The following is a 6,821-nucleotide window of genomic DNA, read 5'->3' as shown; positions in this document are numbered from 1 at the left end:
AAAGAATTGTTATCTTCAGCTATTTAACTGAGGAAGTAGAGCATCATTCCTCAAATCTTTTGCTCCAACAATTTTGTGATTCTTAAAGGCCATAAGACCCTTTGTCTCTGGCCTGATGTCATGTCCGGCAGGGTCCTTGCTTCACATTTCCCATCCAAGTCAGATGTTTTGTCAGGACATCCCTAAGCACAGTATTCCTAAATTTTGCAATTTTCCCCAAAGTTCCCAAAAGTTCGTCATTTATTGAAAAACGTGAAAGGAGAATAGAAGGACGTTTCAGGTGTAGTATACTCAACCCATTCAGTAATACTGTAACTTTACCCAACTTGGCACTCTCCAGATGTGAAGCTCCCTGCAATATCCAGTATCTATGGGCAATGCAATTGTGCTGAGAGTTGCCATCCGGAGTGTACCAGGTTGTGAGACGCTGGATGCATAGGTGCCATAGTGAGAGCCATGGAAGAATTTTACATGCTTTGTTTTGCTGGACACACACTGCTAGGCAAATTTCAGTTTAGGGATAAAAATTAAGGAGACCAGCCCTTAGAAATGTAGTTGTTTTTGTGTTTTATAAAGAAATAGATTTTGAGCGCAGAAAGGACTAAACACACTCACATGCACCTGTGTGACTTGCTTGCACGCACAACATGTGCACCTGTGTATTCCAACATCGTATGGGAAGGCTAGCGGTGGAGTGTCCATTCTTCCGAGGTTTGCTCATGCACAACATCTGTTCTGCATTAGCTGCTGTTCCATTTAAGCCACCATGAACTCCACTACCAACATCTCCCTGAAATTGATCTAGCAACTGGCCACTCTTTCAGAGCCTGGGAATCTATCTCAGGATATTGCAAAGCCCAGTGGGACTATTCCACCCCCACCCGCCGAGCAGCCACCCTATTTTCTTCCTAGCAATTGGTCGAAGCCCCTCAAATGTCAAAAGGAGTCCCTTTCCCTGCTTACAATTCCAGAGGATCTAACATACCAAGAAATAGAACAAAGATATTCTGGGGAAAGATTAAAGCGTGCATTCCTTCTGGTTGTGTCCCCTTTCTCCGGTTAAATATTATAATTGCCTCCTCCCCCTTCCACCACTGAACTATGGCAGAAAACACACACGGGATCATCCCCAGGAGGTAACTGCAGCTGTCTCTCTCCTTCCTCCCCAGCCCCCTCCCCCTCCCAGCCATCTACTGGGTTTAAAGTTTCACAAGAGATCTTGTGAAGGAATTGTAGCCCCTGCCACCCCACTGGGGATAGGGTTTCAGTGGGCCATTTTCCCCAGTGGTGCTTCCTCTCTTCCCAGCTGTAGCCCATTCCAATCCAGCTGGGTGAAGGGATAAAAAAGAAGGCCTCTTCCACCCACCACCCACCCAAGAAATTGTTTGTGCTTCTGCATTTCCTTTTTCTGCAAAGTAATATATAGCAATGACATGGGGCAAGTGGTTATAGGCTGCAGCCAGTGTGGTGTGCAGCTGGTGAGAAGGATTTTTTTTTATTATTATTATCTTAGTGTGCAAGAGTTTTCCAAGGACAGAAGAGATGTTGCAACAGGTGCAATAGACACGAGTTGTTGCTAATCCTTTTGGTTCCCTCTGTTATCCGCTTAAAACTCAGTTCTGCACGTTCATCAGTATAGACCACTTGCACTTTTAAGATAATATAACCCAGGCTTCTCTTATTAGCAGCTTCCAGAATCACATTAATCCAAGGATTCTTTTAGCCCATTCATGGAGACTGATATTGCGGATGTTTCAGCTTATTCTATTCCATTTTCCAAGAGCACAACACTGCAGAGCCAACTTTTATCAATGGATCAGAGGGCAGCATAGAAGTCTGCATAACAAATACTGTCCTTCATACATGGTTGCAGCAATATTATATGCAGACGTCTGTGAATGTTTACATTTAATTAGAAAAATGCTTATTCCGTAGTAGAGGAATGTTTTTATTCCCCTATAGGAGACAGGGTTTTGTAAAACATATTCAGCCAGATTTCTATGACATTCTCCTGCCTTCCAGTCATTTACCCTGTACAATGATCCTCTCATTTACTTTTGCCCAGTCTTAAAATCAGAAAAATTCTCAGTATTATGATCAGAATAAATGAAGTACTTTTGTAATTGACTGTGCTTCTATCATTCCAGTTGCAACATTTCATAAAAATAAAATTGAATTGCTTAGTTTATTCTGGGGAAAATATTGGGGATTTTTTTCTGATGGCTGATTGTACCTATAGCGGTCCAGTTGCAGGCCTTTAATTTACTCTGGATAATACGTTCTCACACAAACATCCCAGTTTCTATCATCATCATCTCGGGGTTTTGTGGGGGCTTTTTGTTCTGTTTTTCAGTCAGTGTGGACTCCTAGCAACTTCCTGGAGCAGTCCCTGTAGTTTTATTAGCAAAACCTTCGAAGTGGTTTACCAGTACCTTCTTCTTCGGCTGAGAGAAAATGATTGGCCAAAAATCAGCCAGCTGGCTTTTTGCTTAAGGCAGAACCAGAATTCAGTTTCCTGGATTATCCAAATATTTGCTTTGCTTGTCCATTTGCAGCAGCATGAATACTTAGCACCCATCAATAAGCAGTGGTCCAGAATACTAGAATGGCCTTACTTAACCAAGACAGCTAGTCCACAATAGAGTAATATCACACATCTGCCTTCTTGTGCTACAGAGATTTGACACTTCTAAATCATTGAGGTCAGTATAGGATTTGAACAGAGGATGACCCAAATGTCAAGCATTGCTGTTCCTGTGACTTCTCCTGCCATTCATTAGGGATCTAGTTTCTACTGTTCCTTGGAAGCCTTTTCTTCAGATGTCAACATCTCTTACATAGTTTTTTCCACCAAAGCATTGTAATTAATCTATAATATAACCGACTTCTGAAAGATGAGCTTCCTTCCCTGCTCTCTTGGGGCAAGAGCCTGAAAACTAATGTAGAGAAGCAAGTCTAGCATCCTGTGCTTGATCAATGCCAATCCTTTAAGACCACAAAGCCATTCCAAAGGCCATCTGGGACTCATAGGTTATGGTAGGTTGTCAACCTGCCAGCAAGCAGTGGGTGTTTCAGATGACACAAGGGCTTTGGTTTGGGGCCAATACTTAAAATTGGCAGCTGAATGCTAAATCAGGACCACAATATATTGATGGGTTTCCTTGGCTAAAAGCCTGGGAATCATTGGCATTGGAAGACATTATTATTATTGGAAGGGATGGGACCTAAAATAGAATGGCACAAAATCATCAAAGATGTGAGCACAACAAAACTGATTCATACAACCCACACGTTAATACCACCCACCAGGAATTTTGAACCTGTGTGGCTGGGTGGCATCCAGGTTGAGTGTTTGCCAACAGGTTTCAATACTCAAAGCAAGATATAGCAATATGCTAAGTCAGTCAGTCACATGGTACAAATTTCCAATTGGAAAATCTCACCGTAAATGAGCAAAGCTAATAGGCTCCTACACAAACATTCCACATTAGTTTTCTTTCCACTTAGTCGTAGACCCATGCATCCAACTTGGAAGATGTAAAGAGCTTACATCTTCCAAGCACATTAAATGTTCTTAAAAACAGATATATACTTCATGTGCTTTGTTCATTTGTTTGGTGTTTATCTTGACAGAATCCTTTCCAGAATCTGCGTATTCCAAGCTCCACAATAAAAATTCTGATGGGTTGTAAGCCTTTTACTGTATTGATGCTGCAAGAAGCAACTGCATGCATGCATGCATTGCATCACGTTCTGCAGAGTGGACGTACAATACAACCTAGTAATTCCTATTGAATCCCTGTGTTGGAAAAACAAAGTGTAGAGCAGATTTCTGGATTCTAGAGTTTTGCCAACAGTACGGAAGGTGATGCTACTACTATCAGTAACAATAAAGCTTTGTAAATAGCTACCAGAATAAAACTCTGCCTGATTTCAGATTCCCAGAAAAATACTAACCTTGTGGACAGACTAGTACATAGACAAAAGGCAGGAAGGAACAGCTTGGAGCATCTGTATCTGTAGGACCATTCTGACTTAGGAATGGATCCATAATATGGGTCCTTGTGGATTAAAGAGTGTCCCCTCTGGACCCAAAAGTCCTTCCCCTACTGCCTCTTATAAGCAAATAGGCCACCAGCAGGTGTGAATCCTACCATGCTCCAGAAGTCTTAGTGGCCCACTGAAAAAGGCCAGCTGCCTGCTAATATGCCAGAACCAATGAATTCATCACAGCTAGTGAATGAGCCCATTGAGCAGAATTGGAGACCCTGTTTGCCAGTAGGGGCTTTCTCGATCCATACCAAACAGCTTGCTCCAAACTCAGGCACTCAGAATTGTAGGAAGGGAGTTGGGGCTTTCTGTCTCATTTCTGTATAAATAAACTAATGCACGGAGAGGAAAGAGGCAGTGGGGAGGGAGGCAGCTTGGTATGCATCTCACTCAGCACTTCATCTTTGCAGAAAATCCCATCCTAGTCCCAGGGCTATTCACCTAGTCCCACACCTTCCCTGGTGCCACAAAATACCGGTAACACACACACACACCCCAGTGCCTTTGGCCTCTGTGCCGTAATGGTGCCTTGTCCAGCCTTGCGTGGGTCCAGCTGAATGAATGATCTCTATTTCAGGGAAGGATGTGGTTTCAGAAGCTTGTTCCTCTCACCCTGTTGGTTTGTGTTATTGCTTTCTTTTCCCTGTCTCCCCTACCCCCACCCTGCACATTCCCTTTCTCTCTGCCTTGCCAAAATTCCTTGAAAACAGCGCCACAGTCAATTACAGAGGCAAGGAGGAGTTCATTAATATTGAACACAAGCTCTGAGCCAGGTGGAGAAAGACAAGGAGGAGATTGTATGTGAGAAAACTTGTAGGCCACCTAAACTGAGCAATTGGACTTGTGTGTTTACACTTCTCCATTCACCCTCTTAGCCCTCACAGCCAGGCCTTTCAAGAACTGCATTGACGAAAGAGCTCCACTGAATATGGTGGAGCCACCCGGCCCACCCAGGCCTCAGGCAGCCATTTGAGACTGAAATGGAACCTGTGTGCTTGCGGGACCCGGAATAGAAGGCAGTTTGTCACCGGCCCAGGAATAGAAATACTATCAAAGCTCCTGCCGGCGCCATGAAACCTGCCCCCTGTGCACAGATGTGAAGTATTGACTTTGGCAACGGAGATCCTTTGCCTTGTCGTGCTTGCAAAGAGTGAAATGGAACAGAGAGACCAGTGTGGCCCTTTGGCATGATAAAACAGGACATAAAACCTTAGCATTCGACCCCCAAAAATAGATAAAGTTAAGAAAAAAGAATCCATGGAGAAGGAAGAAAAATCCCAATGACACAACGCTCAAAATGTCTTGGCATTTTGAATATTTGTTTTCTCTCAGTATACAAAACAGAGGCTCGCTTTTTATTCTTATTAAATCAGATTTTCTTTTATCCCTCTCCACCCCTGAATTTTTTAACTGTTAAAAACCAAAGGGCGTTTGAAGCATCACCCAACCATTACCAAAGAGATCTGATTCAATCCCTAAGTGAATGTGAGTCCTAATCCAAATATTGAAGCCACGTGCCAATATCACCTGGCATTAGGTAAAAATTCCATCAGTTTGTTCTTTCATTAAGAAAACGGTCCCCTTAGAGAGGATATGTTACTTTAGTTGTTAGAGTTCTCTGAGATAGGAAAGAGCTCTTCCTGATCTCAGCAGGGCAGGATTGGTGCTCACAGAAATGGAGCAGATGTTCCTTCCTTGAATTCTTGACCCTGGGCCACATCTAGAGCAGAGGAGAGGGAGCCCCAGCTGCTCTAAGCTGGGCATCGAATTAGCTTCCTTGTTCAAAGTACCTTTGCCTTTGTTTCTGCACCAAGGCAACACTTAGCTCGTTTGGAATATTAATGAAGTGTGAAAAGTAATTTCTATAAATAAAAGTAGTACTCACATAAGGGGGAGGAGACAGGGGATGGATTGAAGAGCTAATTACAGAATTACCAACATATTGCTTACTTTTTAAGAGTTTGGCAAATTCAGTGTGAGAAAGGACACCGTTTCAAAGGCTATAGCTGTATGCATGGAAGATAAGATACAGTATCTCTGCAGAAAAAGTGTCCAATTTCTGGAAGCCAGGTACTAAGAGCAAAGGTACCAAATTACTCTACCCCTTTCATCAAATGATGTTGGTGTAACATTCAGCCAATTTTGCGATTTTGTCTTCCTTGTAGAATGGGAGCCTTCAGTGCGCCAGAACACTTGCTCAAAACACTTCATATTCTACAGAACCTAGTCTAAAAAAATCAGTTGATGTGGTTTCTGCCTATTCCACTAATGCCCTTAGCCAACACTATTTTTGTTGAGGGGTCCTTGGTGCTCTCTGAGCTTGGTTGTTTTCTTTGCAGAGGTTTCATTACCCAAAGTAGGTAACACTATCAGTGCTCTGAAGATGATGACTGCTTATGTTACCTAGTTTGGGTAATGAAACCTGTGCAAGAAAATAACCAAGCTCAGAGAGCACCAAGGACCCTTCATTTCAACCCTGAACTATAGATTTCCCCTCTCTCTCCTCCACAAATTTTCTCCTCTATCCGTAATATTTTTGTTTTTAGAAAATTACAGGCTTCGGTAGAGCTATATAAGTCTAAGACTGGAAAAGTTTGCCAAGTTATTCAGTTCCTTCTTGAAATAGAACCGCTTGCAATTCTGCTACTCCTAAATTCTCCCTAGAAGCAAGGAGGAGAAATAATGCCAGAAGACACCAGGCTGAAACTACAAATGATTAATGACTAGCTGGTATGAAAGACGGCTAGAAAAACTCAGCCTCAACACAGCTG

Source organism: Thamnophis sirtalis, unplaced genomic scaffold, assembly GCF_051295495.1.
Source record: "Thamnophis sirtalis isolate CommonGarterSnake01/CBP01778 unplaced genomic scaffold, rThaSir2_p1.2 scaffold_3, whole genome shotgun sequence".
NCBI classification, from domain to species: domain Eukaryota; kingdom Metazoa; phylum Chordata; class Lepidosauria; order Squamata; family Natricidae; genus Thamnophis; species Thamnophis sirtalis.
The sequence above is the reverse complement of the archived record's forward strand: the minus strand, read 5'-3'. Positions refer to the sequence as shown.